This window comes from Ranitomeya imitator, chromosome 4, assembly GCF_032444005.1.
Source record: "Ranitomeya imitator isolate aRanImi1 chromosome 4, aRanImi1.pri, whole genome shotgun sequence".
NCBI lineage: Eukaryota > Metazoa > Chordata > Amphibia > Anura > Dendrobatidae > Ranitomeya > Ranitomeya imitator.
The window spans coordinates 89,923,027-89,940,100 of NC_091285.1; the positions used below are offsets into that span (position 1 = coordinate 89,923,027).

The 17,074-nt window shown below is 42.8% G+C and overlaps 3 non-coding genes across 3 annotated transcripts; 1 reads left to right on the forward strand and 2 right to left on the reverse strand.

The window, feature by feature from the left end:
- Positions 1-950: 950 nt before the first annotated feature.
- Positions 951-1,032, forward strand: TRNAL-AAG (transfer RNA leucine (anticodon AAG)). The gene has a single exon. It is a non-coding gene; the product is annotated as a tRNA-Leu (tRNA).
- A 12,522-nt stretch (positions 1,033-13,554) lies between these two features.
- TRNAL-AAG (transfer RNA leucine (anticodon AAG)) lies at positions 13,555-13,636 on the reverse strand. The gene has a single exon. It is a non-coding gene; the product is annotated as a tRNA-Leu (tRNA).
- Positions 13,637-14,035: 399 nt separating this feature from the next.
- TRNAF-AAA (transfer RNA phenylalanine (anticodon AAA)) lies at positions 14,036-14,117 on the reverse strand. The gene has a single exon. It is a non-coding gene; the product is annotated as a tRNA-Phe (tRNA).
- Between the last annotated feature and the right edge of the window lie 2,957 nt (positions 14,118-17,074).

Genomic DNA, 17,074 nt, shown 5'->3' on the forward strand with positions numbered 1-17,074 from the left:
TGTGGTACGAGGAGGAGTTGGCATTTCTGGGAGAAGAGGCCACCATAGACGATAAGAGGGAGGCCATTCACAGAGCTCAGGAGATGGCATTGCTGGAGCAGATCGCTTTGGAAGCAGCTAGAAGCTCCAGACAGACTGTAACCTCAGCACCCACCATGAGGGAACTCCCCAGAGTGTCCCACAAAGACTTTAAGCCCTTTAATGAGGCTGCAGGCGACATTGAGGGCTTCTTCCAGGACTTTGAGCATCAGTGTTGATTAATGGAAGTCCCGGAAAGAGAGCGAATTCGACATCTTGTGGGGCTCTTAGAGGGTGGAGCTGCTGAAGCCTATAGAGCTATGGACCATCGGGGGAACTGTGAGTATGCGGCGATTAAACAGACTATTCTAGAACATTATGCTATGTTAAACCTTGTTATCTTATTCTTATAATTATGCTAACATACAAAATTAGCATATGCTTTAATCCCACTGCTGCCAGTATTATGCGGTCTTGAAATGTTTTTGTACTTATTCTTATGATTTTGCTAACATGCAAATTAACATGTGATTTAATCTTTTGTATTTGTATAATTTTGCGGTTTTCAGTTAAGATAAGGAATCGTAAAAATCATGCTGTTAAAGGTAGCATAGCCGAGTGGTCTAAGGCGCTGGATTTAGGCTCCAGTCTCTTTGGAGGCGTGGGTTTAAATCCCACTGCTGCCCATGTATTATGACTTTGAAACTTCTTAGCTTATATTTATGATTTTGCTAATAGAAAAATTAGCATGTGTTTTATTATTTTGTATTTGTATGAGTGCATGCTTTGCTGTTTTGCAAAAGACAGTAGATAGAATAATTCCTTTTTCCTTTTTGCTTAGAGACCTATCCATTTTCCACCTTCAAGAAGTTAAAATGTAGGAAAATTCACTAAACTTACTCTAAGGAAGCTCTTTTCATGTAGTATATTAAGGTAGCATGGCCGAGTGGTCTAAGGCGCTGGATTAAGGCTCCAGTCTCTTCAGAGGCGTGGGTTCAAATCCCACTGCTGCCAGTAGGTCTTCAGAACATTTTGATCTAATTCAAATGATTTTGTATTTGCATGAGTGTGTGGGTTTCTGTTTAGGAAAAGACAGTTGATAGAATCATTGTTTTTTCCTATTGTTTAGAGACTTAACCATTTTACAACAGACCTGTAGGTTCAAATCCCACTGCTGCCAGTAGTAAGAGTTCCTTAAAACCTTTTTATCTTATTCTTATAACTATGCTAACATACAAAATTAGCATATGCTTTAATCCCACTGCTGCCAGTATTATGAGGTCTTGAAATGTTTTTGTACTTATTCTTATGATTTTGCTAACATGCAAATTAGCATGTGATCTAATCTTCTTTTGTATTTGTATGATTTTTCGGTTTTCGGTTAAGATAAAGACCGTTGATAGAATCATTGGTTTTTCCTAATGTTTAGAGACATGCCCTTTTTCCAACATGCACTAATTTTAAATGTTGTCAAATGTACTTCACTTACTCTAAGGAAGCCTACTTAATCATGCTGAGTATGACTCAGCAGTATGAGTTCTTGAAAATCTTTTGATCTTATTCTTATAATTATGAAAACAGACAAAATTTGCATGTGCTTTCATCCCACTGCTGCCAGTATGATATGTGCTTGAAAATTGTTTTGAACTTACTCTTATGATTTTACTAACATACAAACTTACATGTGTTTTAATCTTCTTTTGTATTTGCTTAAGTGTTTTCTTTCTGGTTAAGATAAAAACAGTTGATAGAATTATTGTTTTTTTCCTAATATTTAGAGACATGTCTGTCATGATATGTACTTTTGCCCTGTCCTGTATTTGAATAATATGCCATTTGATGTATGTAACTGTTCTCTGGTTTCTATTAGCTGTAATTTATGTATTTTCTTGTGCTGGGAGTTCACCTGTAACAATATGTCTCCTTCCCCCAATACTTTCAGCCCTAAGCTATAATGTAATTAAGGTTTGTCAACACCACTAGTGAAGAATAGCCATTCTTTCTCACAGCAGGTGGCTAGTCATATGTACATACTAGATAGACTTAGAGGAGCCGACCAGTCTAGAATCTTCAGGTGGACCCAACCATTGAATAGAAGGTGTGACTCCTACCCCCCTTCATGGGCGGATCCCAGGAGCTCAGATAATCCATTCTTATTTTTGAGAAAACCAGGGATTCAAGCTTCAGGAGGCTAATTTGCATATTCCAGGTGCCTTCTGGGAGAAGCGAAGTCTCCCTAAGCTAGAAGATCGTTGGGTACAGCCGGGACCAGCTGCTTCGAAAGCATCACCAAACCAGGGATTCAAGCTTCAGGGGGCTAATTTGCATATTCTAGGTGCCTTCTGGGAGAAGCGAAGTCTCCCTAAGCTAGAAGATCGTTGGGTACAGCCGGGACCAGCTGCTTCGAAAGCATCACCAAACCAGGGATTCAAGCTTCAGGAGGCTAATTTGCATATTCCAGGTGCCTTCTGGGAGAAGCGAAGTCTCCCTAAGCTAGAAGATCGTTGGGTACAGCCGGGACCAGCTGCTTCGAAAGCATCACCAAACCAGGGATTCAAGCTTCAGGAGGCTAATTTGCATATTCCAGGTGCCTTCTGGGAGAAGCGAAGTCTCCCTAAGCTAGAAGATCGTTGGGTACAGCCGGGACCAGCTGCTTCGAAAGCATCACCAAACCAGGGATTCAAGCTTCAGGAGGCTAATTTGCATATTCCAGGTGCCTTCTGGGAGAAGCGAAGTCTCCCTAAGCTAGAAGATCGTTGGGTACAGCCGGGACCAGCTGCTTCGAAAGCATCACCAAACCAGGGATTCAAGCTTCAGGAGGCTAATTTGCATATTCCAGGTGCCTTCTGGGAGAAGCGAAGTCTCCCTAAGCTAGAAGATCGTTGGGTACAGCCGGGACCAGCTGCTTCGAAAGCATCACCAAACCAGGGATTCAAGCTTCAGGAGGCTAATTTGCATATTCCAGGTGCCTTCTGGGAGAAGCGAAGTCTCCCTAAGCTAGAAGATCGTTGGGTACAGCCGGGACCAGCTGCTTCGAAAGCATCACCAAACCAGGGATTCAAGCTTCAGGAGGCTAATTTGCATATTCCAGGTGCCTTCTGGGAGAAGCGAAGTCTCCCTAAGCTAGAAGATCGTTGGGTACAGTCGGGACCAGCTGCTTCGAAAGCATCACCAAACCAGGGATTCAAGCTTCAGGAGGCTAATTTGCATATTCCAGGTGCCTTCTGGGAGAAGCGAAGTCTCCCTAAGCTAGAAGATCGTTGGGTACAGCCGGGACCAGCTGCTTCGAAAGCATCACCAAACCAGGGATTCAAGCTTCAGGAGGCTAATTTGCATATTCCAGGTGCCTTCTGGGAGAAGCGAAGTCTCCCTAAGCTAGAAGATCGTTGGGTACAGCCGGGACCAGCTGCTTCGAAAGCATCACCAAACCAGGGATTCAAGCTTCAGGAGGCTAATTTGCATATTCCAGGTGCCTTCCGGGAGAAGCGAAGTCTCCCTAAGCTAGAAGAACGTTGGGTACAGCCGGGACCAGCTGCTTCGAAAGCATCACCAAACCGCGCGCCGTAAGAATTTTTGCCTGTAGGACATTATTGCAAGAGAGCTTGGCTGAGTAGATTACACAAGAAGGAAAACACACAGCAAGTCAGCAGGATCTAGGAGCAACATGGCAGATGTGACAACCTACATGGTGAGCTGCAGCATGTGCTACATGTTCACAGATCGACCAGAAGAAGAATCCAATTTCACCTGTCAGAAGTGTAGACTAGTGGCCCTTTTAGAAGAAAAGGTGCGGGGTCTGGAAGAAAGAATAGCAACTTTGAAACTCATCAAAGAGAATGAAGACTTTCTAGACAGAACAGAAGCATCTCTACTGGTCACAGAAGGTGCAAAAAGTGTCAGAGAACCTCCAAAAGCAGATGAGTGGAAGCATGTGACCAAAAGAAGCAAGAAGACCATGGAGAAATCACCAACCACACAACTGAAGAACCGATATCAAATCTTTGTAGAGGATGAAGATGGCACACCTAAGAATGAAGCAATACCAGCAAGCAAAAAAGAAAAGGGCACACAGCAACAAGTGACAGCAAAAAGTACAGCCAAGAAGCAACGAAGAGTGGTGGTGGTGGGAGACTCACTACTGAGAGGCACCGAAGCAGCCATCTGCAGACCGGACATAACTGCAAGAGAAGTATGCTGCCTTCCAGGTGCGATGATCAAGGATGTGACCGATAGGATACCAAAGCTCTTCAGCTCCAAGGACGTCCACCCATTTCTTCTGATACATGTTGGCACCAATGACACGGCAAGGAAGGACCTACCGACAATCTGCAAGGACTTTGAAGAGTTGGGGAAGAAAGTAAAGGAACTGGATGCACAGGTAGTTTTTTCTTCTATCCTTTCAGTAGACGGGCATGGCACCAGGAGATGGAACAGGATCCTTGATGCAAACAACTGGCTAAGACGATGGTGCAGACAACAAGGATTTGGATTCCTGGACCACGGTGTGAATTACTGGTATGATGGACTCCTCGCCAGAGACGGACTACACCTCAACAAACCTGGGAAACACACATTCGCCAGAAGACTCGCTACACTCATCAGGAGGGCGTTAAACTAGAAGAAGAGGGGACGGGAAGAAAAACATTAGACTCGAACAAAGACGACCCAGGAAAACATACTCAGAAGGGAGGTAAGAACATTTCTAAAACAATCCACAGTGAGGAGATTGGAACAAAACAAAATCCTCTAAACTGCATGCTCGCAAACGCCAGAAGCCTGACAAACAAGATGGAAGAACTAGAAGCAGAAATATCTACAGGTAACTTTGACATAGTGGGAATAACCGAGACATGGTTAGATGAAAGCTATGACTGGGCAGTTAACTTACAGGGTTACAGTCTGTTTAGAAAGGATCCTAAAAATCGGAGAGGAGGAGGGGTTTGTCTCTATGTAAAGTCTTGTCTAAAGTCCACTTTAAGGGAGGATATTAGCGAAGGGAATGAGGATGTCGAGTCCATATGGGCTGAAATTCATGGAGGGAAAAATGGTAACAAAATTCTCATTGGGGTCTGTTACAAACCCCCAAATATAACAGAAAGCATGGAAAGTCTACTTCTAAAGCAGATAGATGAAGCTGCAACCCATAATGAGGTCCTGGTTATGGGGGACTTTAACTACCCGGATATTAACTGGGAAACAGAAACCTGTGAAACCCATAAAGGCAACAGGTTTCTGCTAATAACCAAGAAAAATTATCTTTCACAATTGGTGCAGAATCCAACCAGAGGAGCAGCACTTTTAGACCTAATACTATCTAATAGACCTGACAGAATAACAAATCTGCAGGTGGTTGGGCATTTAGGAAATAGCGACCACAATATTGTGCAGTTTCACCTGTCTTTCACTAGGGGGACTTGTCAGGGAGTCACAAAAACATTGAACTTTAGGAAGGCAAAGTTTGACCAGCTTAGAGATGCCCTTAATCTGGTAGACTGGGACAATATCCTCAGAAATGAGAATACAGATAATAAATGGGAAATGTTTAAGAACATCCTAAATAGGCAGTGTAAGCGGTTTATACCTTGTGGGAATAAAAGGACTAGAAATAGGAAAAACCCAATGTGGCTAAACAAAGAAGTAAGACAGGCAATTTACAGTAAAAAGAAAGCATTTGCACTACTAAAGCAGGATGGCACCATTGAAGCTCTAAAAAACTATAGGGAGAAAAATACTTTATCTAAAAAACTAATTAAAGCTGCCAAAAAGGAAACAGAGAAGCACATTGCTAAGGAGAGTAAAACTAATCCCAAACTGTTCTTCAACTATATCAATAGTAAAAGAATAAAAACTGAAAATGTAGGCCCCTTAAAAAATAGTGAGGAAAGAATGGTTGTAGATGACGAGGAAAAAGCTAACATATTAAACACCTTCTTCTCCACGGTATTCACGGTGGAAAATGAAATGCTAGGTGAAATCCCAAGAAACAATGAAAACCCTATATTAAGGGTCACCAATCTAACCCAAGAAGAGGTGCGAAACCGGCTAAATAAGATTAAAATAGATAAATCTCCGGGTCCGGATGGCATACACCCACGAGTACTAAGAGAACTAAGTAATGTAATAGATAAACCATTATTTCTTATTTTTAGTGACTCTATAGCGACAGGGTCTGTTCCGCAGGACTGGCACATAGCAAATGTGGTGCCAATATTCAAAAAGGGCTCTAAAAGTGAACCTGGAAATTATAGGCCAGTAAGTCTAACCTCTATTGTTGGTAAAATATTTGAAGGGTTTCTGAGGGATGTTATTCTGGATTATCTCAATGAGAATAACTGTTTAACTCCATATCAGCATGGGTTTATGAGAAATCGCTCCTGTCAAACCAATCTAATCAGTTTTTATGAAGAGGTAAGCTATAGACTGGACCACGGTGAGTCATTGGACGTGGTATATCTCGATTTTTCCAAAGCGTTTGATACCGTGCCGCACAAGAGGTTGGTACACAAAATGAGAATGCTTGGTCTGGGGGAAAATGTGTGTAAATGGGTTAGTAACTGGCTTAGTGATAGAAAGCAGAGGGTGGTTATAAATGGTATAGTCTCTAACTGGGTCGCTGTGACCAGTGGGGTACCGCAGGGGTCAGTATTGGGACCTGTTCTCTTCAACATATTCATTAATGATCTGGTAGAAGGTTTACACAGTAAAATATCGATATTTGCAGATGATACAAAACTATGTAAAGCAGTTAATACAAGAGAAGATAGTATTCTGCTACAGATGGATCTGGATAAGTTGGAAACTTGGGCTGAAAGGTGGCAGATGAGGTTTAACAATGATAAATGTAAGGTTATACACATGGGAAGAGGGAATCAATATCACCATTACACACTGAACGGGAAACCACTGGGTAAATCTGACAGGGAGAAGGACTTGGGGATCCTAGTTAATGATAAACTTACCTGGAGCAGCCAGTGCCAGGCAGCAGCTGCCAAGGCAAACAGGATCATGGGGTGCATTAAAAGAGGTCTGGATACACATGATGAGAGCATTATACTGCCTCTGTACAAATCCCTAGTTAGACCGCACATGGAGTACTGTGTCCAGTTTTGGGCACCGGTGCTCAGGAAGGATATAATGGAACTAGAGAGAGTACAAAGGAGGGCAACAAAATTAATAAAGGGGATGGGAGAACTACAATACCCAGATAGATTAGCGAAATTAGGATTATTTAGTCTAGAAAAAAGATGACTGAGGGGCGATCTAATAACCATGTATAAGTATATAAGGGGACAATACAAATATCTCGCTGAGGATCTGTTTATACCAAGGAAGGTGACGGGCACAAGGGGGCATTCTTTGCGTCTGGAGGAGAGAAGGTTTTTCCACCAACATAGAAGAGGATTGTTTACTGTTAGGGCAGTGAGAATCTGGAATTGCTTGCCTGAGGAGGTGGTGATGGTGAACTCAGTCGAGGGGTTCAAGAGAGGCCTGGATGTCTGTCATGATCCCAATGGCAGGGGATCACTAAAGGACAAGCACAGATACAAACATGCTCTAGGGCGATGGAACCTGAGCTGACCGCGACCCTGAACCTAACACACAAATAAAAGTAGCCGGGGAACGTGCCTACGATGATCCTAGACGTCTCGCTCCAGCCAAAGATCTAACTTCCCCTATTAGAAGAAACACAGACCTCTCTTGCCTCCAGAGAAATCCCCCACAGAAATAGCAGCCCCCCACATATAATGACGGTGAAATGAGAGGAAAGCACATACGCAGTATGAAAACAGTTTCAGCAAAATGAGGCCCGCTAAAGCTAGATAGCAGAGGATACAAAAGTGAACTGCGCGGTCAGCGAAAAACCCTTCAAAAAACCATCCTGAAATTACTTGAACTCATGTGCCAACTCATGGTACATGAGGAGCAATTTCAGCCCACTAGAGCAACCAGCAGCAAGAAACACATATCTGCAGGCTGGACTAAAAACCAAATAAAGCAAAACACCAAAACAGGAAAATCCAAACTTAGCTTGACCAGAAGGTTCTAGGAGCAGGGAGCAGAGGTAACAAGACACACTGGATACATTGATAACCGGCGAGGAAATGCCAGCAAAGCCAGGTTAAATAGGAAACTCCCATATCCTGATAGAACAGGTGGAACCCAGAGACCCAGGAAAGACAAGTCACCCAGTACCATCAGTAACCACCAGAGGGAGCCCAAAAACAGAACTCACAACAGTACCCCCCCCTTGAGGAGGGGTCACCGAACCCTCACGAGAACCACCAGGGCGACCAGGATGAGCCCTATGAAAAGCGCGAACCAAATCATCAGCATGAACATCCGAGGCAACCACCCAAGAATTATCCTCCTGACCATAACCCTTCCACTTGACCAAATACTGGAGTTTCCGTCTGGAAACACGAGAATCCAAGATCTTCTCCACAACATACTCCAATTCTCCCTCCACCAGCACTGGAGCAGGAGGCTCAAGCGAAGGAACAACAGGTACCTCATACTTCCGCAACAACGACCGATGGAACACATTATGAATAGCAAACGATGCCGGGAGATCCAAACGAAACGACACAGGGTTAAGAATTTCCAAGATCCTATAGGGACCGATGAACCGAGGCTTGAACTTAGGAGACGAGACCTTCATAGGAACAAAACGAGAAGACAACCACACCAAGTCACCAACAAGAAGTCGAGGACCCACGCGGCGACGGCGATTAGCAAACTGCTGAGCCTTCTCCTGGGACAACTTCAAATTGTCCACCACATGACTCCAAATCCGATGCAACCTATCCACCACCATGTCCACTCCAGGACAATCAGAAGGTTCCACCTGACCAGAGGAAAAACGAGGATGAAACCCCGAATTACAAAAGAAAGGAGAAACCAAGGTAGCAGAACTAGCCCGATTATTAAGGGCAAACTCGGCCAGCGGCAAAAAGGTAACCCAGTCATCCTGATCAGCAGAAACAAAACACCTTAAATAAGTTTCCAAGGTCTGATTAGTTCGTTCAGTCTGGCCATTCGTCTGAGGATGGAATGCAGACGAAAAGGACAAATCAATGCCCATCTTAGCACAGAACGTCCGCCAAAATCTAGACACAAACTGGGATCCCCTGTCAGAAACGATGTTCTCAGGAATCCCATGCAAACGAACCACATTCTGAAAAAACAGAGGGACCAACTCAGAGGAGGAAGGCAACTTAGGCAAGGGTACCAGATGAACCATTTTAGAAAAGCGATCACACACAACCCAGATGACGGACATTTTTTGAGAGACAGGGAGATCAGAAATAAAGTCCATGGAAATGTGCGTCCAAGGCCTCTTCGGGATAGGCAAAGGTGACAACAATCCACTGGCCCGAGAACAGCAAGGCTTAGCCCGAGCACAAACCCCACAAGACTGCACAAAAGAACGCACATCCCTCGACAAGGAAGGCCACCAAAAAGACCTGGCCACCAAGTCTCTAGTACCAAATATTCCAGGATGACCTGCCAACGCAGAAGAATGGACCTCGGAGATGACTCTACTGGTCCAATTATCCGGAACAAACAGTCTCTCAGGCGGACAACGATCAGGTTTACCCACCTGAAACTCCTGCAAAGCACGTCGCAAGTCTGGGGAGACAGCAGACAAAATCACCCCATCCCTAAGGATACCAGAGGGCTCAGAATTTCCAAGGGAGTCAGGCACAAAACTCCTAGAAAGAGCATCCGCCTTCACATTCTTTGAACCTGGCAGGTATGAAACCACAAAATTGAAACGAGAGAAAAACAGTGACCAACGAGCCTGTCTAGGATTCAGACGCCTGGCAGACTCAAGGTAAATCAAATTTTTGTGATCAGTCAAGACCACCACACGATGTCTAGCACCCTCTAGCCAATGACGCCACTCCTCAAATGCCCACTTCGTGGCCAAAAGTTCCCGATTACCAACATCATAATTCCGCTCAGCCGGCGAAAACTTTCTAGAAAAAAACGCGCATGGCTTCATCACTGAGCCATCGGAGCTTCTCTGTGACAAAACCGCCCCCGCTCCAATCTCGGAAGCATCAACCTCAACCTGAAAAGGGAGCGAAACATCTGGCTGACGCAACACAGGAGCAGAAGAAAACCGGCGCTTAAGTTCCTGAAAGGCCTCCACAGCCGCAGGAGACCAATTAGCAACATCAGCACCCTTCTTAGTCAAATCCGTCAAAGGCTTAACAACACTAGAAAAATTAGTTATAAAACGACGATAGAAATTAGCAAAGCCCAAGAACTTCTGTAGACTCTTAAGAGATGTAGGCTGCGTCCAGTCACAAATAGCCTGAACCTTGACGGGATCCATCTCAATAGTAGAAGGGGAAAAAATATACCCCAAGAAAGAAATCTTCTGGACTCCAAAGAGACACTTTGAGCCTTTTACAAACAAGGAATTGGCCCGCAGGACCTGAAACACCTTCCTGACCTGCTGAACATGAGACTCCCAGTCATCAGAAAAAACCAAAATATCATCCAAATACACAATCATAAATTTATCCAGATATTCACGGAAAATATCGTGCATAAAGGACTGGAAGACTGAAGGAGCATTAGAAAGTCCAAAAGGCATTACCAAATACTCAAAATGGCCCTCAGGCGTATTAAATGCGGTTTTCCACTCATCACCTTGCTTTATTCGTATAAGATTATACGCACCCCGAAGATCAATCTTAGTGAACCATTTAGCCCCCTTAATGCAAGCAAACAAATCAGTCAACAATGGCAAAGGATACTGATATTTTACGGTAATCTTATTCAAAAGACGATAATCTATACAAGTCCTTCTCCCTGTCAAGTAGGAGTCCGTTTTAAAGGACTCTACAAGGAGCAGCTAATTGAGGCTTTGGAAGGAGTTCGCCTGCAAGATGACACTGAGGAAAGATCCTCACAGCAAATGAAGGAAAGACTGCAGCTGGAGGTAAATACCCAAAAAAGTCAGTGGGTTGTGTGGTACGAGGAGGAGTTGGCATTTCTGGGAGAAGAGGCCACCATAGACGATAAGAGGGAGGCCATTCACAGAGCTCAGGAGATGGCATTGCTGGAGCAGATCGCTTTGGAACCGCAAAATTATACAAATACAAAAGATTAAATCACGTTAATTTGCATGTTAGCAAAATCATAAGAATAAGTACAAAAACATTTCAAGACCGCATAATACTGGCAGCAGTGGGATTAAAGCATATGCTAATTTTGTATGTTAGCATAATTATAAGAATAAGATAACAAGGTTTAACATAGCATAATGTTCTAGAATAGTCTGTTTAATCGCCGCATACTCACAGTTCCCCTGAGGGTCCATAGCTCTATAGGCTTCAGCAGCTCCACCCTCTAAGAACCCCACAAGATGTCGAACTCGCTCCCTTTCCGGGACTTCCATTAATCAACACTGATGCTCAAAGTCCTGGAAGAAGCCCTCAATGTCGCCTGCAGCCTCATTAAAGGGCTTAAAGTCTTTGTGGGACACTCTGGGGAGTTCCCTCATGGTGGGTGCTGAGGTTACAGTCTGTCTGGAGCTTCTAGCTGCTTCCAAAGCGATCTGCTCCAGCAATGCCATCTCCTGAGCTCTGTGAATGGCCTTCCTCTTATCGTCTATGGTGGCCTCTTCTCCCAGAAATGCCAACTCCTCCTCGTACCACACAACCCACTGACTTTTTTGGGTATTTACCTCCGGCTGCAGTCTTTCCTCCATTTGCTGTGAGGATCCTTCCTCAGTGTCATCTTGCAGGCGAACTCCTTCCAAAGCCTCAATTAGCTGCTCCTTGGAGAGTCCTTTAAAACGGACTACTACTTCATGGGCCATTGTTTGTAGGTTCATCGCAGTCCAGCTCTTGTACTCTGCGGTGCTGGTTCCCAATGTTGATGGGCTTTTGTCCTCCATTCCTTCTGCTCTGATCCCACTGCTGCCAACCAGTTTGTGACGGGGTGTACAGCAGAGCAGGAAGGGACAACAGGCCGAGGGATGATCCAATGAGATTTATTAAAGCAGGGAGCATACAACATCAAATATCCATAATGTCCTTCAAGTCCACCAGAAGTCCACAATAAGCCCAAGGAAATAAACAGATCTGGAGGTGCTTTCCAGTAATCCCGCACCCGATAAACGAAACAATAGTCCTTCCACGAGTCCAACAGAACAGATTCGGGGGCACCTCCAGATAATCCTTGTGCCAGCTAACAAAGCAATAGTCCACATGAGTCCAAGGGATCCCAAAACAATCTCACGAACGACGAGATATGTCCTCAGCTCAAGTCTCATCCCGTACGCTTCCGCAGTCACAGATGGACGTGGGGTCTTGCCTCAGCTAAGAATCCCCACTCCTTCCCCTTTAAGGATCAACTCACATCTGATCTCAAAAATAAGAATGGATTATCTGAGCTCCTGGGATCCGCCCATGAAGGGGGGTAGGGGTCACACCTTCTATTCAATGGTTGGGTCCACCTGAAGATTCTAGACTGGTCGGCTCCTCTTAGTCTATCTAGTATGTACATATGACTAGCCACCTGCTGTGAGAAAGAATGGCTATTCTTCACTAGTGGTGTTGACAAACCTTAATTACATTATAGCTTAGGGCTGCAAGTATTGGGGGAAGGAGACATATTGTTACAGGTGAACTCCCAGCACAAGAAAATACATAAATTACAGCTAATAGAAACCAGAGAACAGTTACATACATCAAATGGCATATTATTCAAATACAGGACAGGGCAAAAGTACATATCATGACAGACATGTCTCTAAATATTAGGAAAAAAACAATAATTCTATCAACTGTTTTTATCTTAACCAGAAAGAAAACACTTAAGCAAATACAAAAGAAGATTAAAACACATGTAAGTTTGTATGTTAGTAAAATCATAAGAGTAAGTTCAAAACAATTTTCAAGAACATATCATACTGGCAGCAGTGGGATGAAAGCACATGCAAATTTTGTCTGTTTTCATAATTATAAGAATAAGATCAAAAGATTTTCAAGAACTCATACTGCTGAGTCATACTCAGCATGATTAAGTAGGCTTCCTTAGAGTAAGTGAAGTACATTTGACAACATTTAAAATTAGTGCATGTTGGAAAAAGGGCATGTCTCTAAACATTAGGAAAAACCAATGATTCTATCAACGGTCTTTATCTTAACCGAAAACCGAAAAATCATACAAATACAAAAGAAGATTAGATCACATGCTAATTTGCATGTTAGCAAAATCATAAGAATAAGTACAAAAACATTTCAAGACCTCATAATACTGGCAGCAGTGGGATTAAAGCATATGCTAATTTTGTATGTTAGCATAGTTATAAGAATAAGATAAAAAGGTTTTAAAGGAACTCTTACTACTGGCAGCAGTGGGATTTGAACCTACAGGTCTGTTGTAAAATGGTTAAGTCTCTAAACAATAGGAAAAACCAATGATTCTATCAACTGTCTTTTCCTAAACAGAAATCCACACACTCATGCAAATACAAAATCATAAGAATTAGATCAAAAGGTTCTGAAGACCTACTGGCAGCAGTGGGATTTGAACCCACGCCTCTGAAGAGACTGGAGCCTTAATCCAGCGCCTTAGACCGCTCGGCCATGCTACCTTTAGCAGCATGATTTTTAAGATTCCTTATCTTAACTGAAAACCACAAAATTATACAAATACAAAAGATTAAATCACATGTTAATTTGCATGTTAGCAAAATCATAAGAATAAGTACAAAAACATTTCAAGACCGCATAATACTGGCAGCAGTGGGATTAAAGCATATGCTAATTTTGTATATTAGCGTATGTATAAGAATAAGATAAAAAGGTTTTAAGGAACTCTTACTACTGGCAGCAGTGGGATTTAAACCTACAGGTCTGTTGTAAAATGGTTAAGTCTCTAAACAATAGGAAAAAACAATGATTCTGTCAACTGTCTTTTCCTAAACAGAAACCCACACACTCATGCAAATACAAAATCATTTGAATTAGATCAAAATGTTCTGAAGACCTACTGGCAGCAGTGGGATTTGAACCCACGCCTCTGAAGAGACTGGAGCTTTAATCCAGCGCCGTAGACCGCTCGGCCATGCTACCCTAATATACTACACAAAAAAAAGCTTCCTTAGAGTAAGTTTAGTGAATTTTCCTACAGTTTAACTTCTTCAAGGTGGAAAATGGATAGGTCTCTAAGCAAAAAGGAAAAAGCAATGATTCTATCTACTGTCTTTTGCATGCACTCATACAAATACAAAATAATAAAACACATGCTAATTTTTCTATTAGCAAAATCATAAATATAAGCTAAAAAGTTTCAAAGTAAAAATACACTGGCAGCAGTGGGATTTGAACCGTGGGATTTGAGCAGTGGGGCTGAACTGGATGGACAAATGTCTTTTTTCGGCCTTACTAACTATGTTACTATGCCTCCAAAGAGACTGGAGCCTAAATCCAGCGCCTTAGACCACTCGGCCATGCTACCTTTAACAGCATGATTTTTACGATTCCTTATCTTAACTGAAAACCGCAAAATTATACAAATACAAAAGATTAAATCACATGTTAATTTGCATGTTAGCAAAATCATAAAAATAAGTACAAAAACATTTCAAGACCGCATAATACTGGCAGCAGTGGGATTAAAGTATATGCTAATTTTGTATGTTAGCATAATTATAAGAATAAGATAACAAGGTTTAACATAGCATAATGTTCTAGAATAGTCTGTTTAATCGCCGCATACTCACAGTTCGCCCGAGGGTCCATAGCTCTATAGGCTTCAGCAGCTCCACCCTCTAAGAACCCCACAAGATGTCGAACTCGCTCCCTTTCCGGGACTTCCATTAATCAACACTGATGCTCAAAGTCCTGGAAGAAGCCCTCAATGTCGCCTGCAGCCTCATTAAAGGGCTTAAAGTCTTTGTGGGACACTCTGGGGAGTTCCCTCATGGTGGGTGCTGAGGTTACAGTCTGTCTGGAGCTTCTAGCTGCTTCCAAAGCGATCTGCTCCAGCAATGCCATCTCCTGAGCTCTGTGAATGGCCTTCCTCTTATCGTCTATGGTGGCCTCTTCTCCCAGAAATGCCAACTCCTCCTCGTACCACATAACCCACTGACTTTTTTGGGTATTTACCTCCGGCTGCAGTCTTTCCTCCATTTGCTGTGAGGATCCTTACTCAGTGTCATCTTGCAGGCGAACTCCTTCCAAAGCCTCAATTAGCTGCTCCTTGGAGAGTCCTTTAAAACGGACTCCTACTTCATGGGCCTTTGTTTGTAGGTTCATCGCAGTCCAGCTCTTGTACTCTGCGGTGCTGGTTCCCAATGTTGATGGGCCTTTGTCCTCCATTCCTTCTGCTCTGATCCCACTGCTGCCAACCAGTTTGTGACGGGGTGTACAGCAGAGCAGGAAGGGACAACAGGCCGAGGGATGATCCAATGAGATTTATTAAAGCAGGGAGCATACAACATCAAATATCCATAATGTCCTTCAAGTCCACCAGAAGTCCACAATAAGCCCAAGTAAATAAACAGATCTGGAGGTGCTTTCCAGTAATCCCGCACCCGATAAACGAAACAATAGTCCTTCCACGAGTCCAACAGAACAGGTTCGGGGGCACCTCCCGATAATCCTTGTGCCAGCTAACAAAGCAATAGTCCACATGAGTCCAAGGGATCCCAAAACAATCTCACAAACGACGAGATATGTCCTCAGCTCAAGTCTCATCCCGTTCGCTTCTGCAGTCACAGATGGACGTGGGGTCTTGCCTCAGCTAAGAATCCCCACTCCTTCCCCTTTAAGGATCAACTCACATCTGATCTCAAAAATAAGAATGGATTGTCTGAGCTCCTGGGATCCGCCCATGAAGGGGGGTGGGGGTCACACCTTCTATTCAATGGTTGGGTCCACCTGAAGATTCTAGACTGGTCGGTTCCTCTTAGTCTATCTAGTATGTACATATGACTAGCCACCTGCTGTGAGAAAGAATGGCTATTCTTCACTAGTGGTGTTGACAAACCTTAATTACATTATAGCTTAGGGCTGCAAGTTTTGGGGGAAGGAGACATATTGTTACAGGTGAACTCCCAGCACAAGAAAATACATAAATTACAGCTAATAGAAACCAGAGAACAGTTACATACATCAAATGGCATATTATTCAAATACAGGACAGGGCAAAAGTACATATCATGACAGACATGTCTCTAAATATTAGGAAAAAAACAATAATTCTATCAACTGTTTTTATCTTAACCAGAAAGAAAACACTTAAGCAAATACAAAAGAAGATTAAAACACATGTAAGTTTGTATGTTAGTAAAATCATAAGAGTAAGTTCAAAACAATTTTCAAGCACATATCATACTGGCAGCAGTGGGATGAAAGCACATGCAAATTTTGTCTGTTTTCATAATTATAAGAATAAGATCAAAAGATTTTCAAGAACTCATACTGCTGAGTCATACTCAGCATGATTAAGTAGGCTTCCTTAGAGTAAGTGAAGTACATTTGACAACATTTAAAATTAGTGCATGTTGGAAAAAGGGCATGTCTCTAAACATTAGGAAAAACCAATGATTCTATCAACGGTCTTTATCTTAACTGAAAACCGAAAAATCATACAAATACAAAAGAAGATTAGATCACATGCTAATTTGCATGTTAGCAAAATCATAAGAATAAGTACAAAAACATTTCAAGACCTCATAATACTGGCAGCAGTGGGATTAAAGCATATGCTAATTTTGTATGTTAGCATAGTTATAAGAATAAGATAAAAAGGTTTTAAGGAACTCTTACTACTGGCAGCAGTGGGATTTGAACCTACAGGTCTGTTGTAAAATGGTTAAGTCTCTAAACAATAGGAAAAACCAATGATTCTATCAACTGTCTTTTCCTAAACAGAAATCCACACACTCATGCAAATACAAAATCATAAGAATTAGATCAAAAGGTTCTGAAGACCTACTGGCAGCAGTGGGATTTGAACCCACGCCTCTGAAGAGACTGGAGCCTTAATCCAGCGCCTTAGACTGCTCAGCCATTCTACCTTTAGC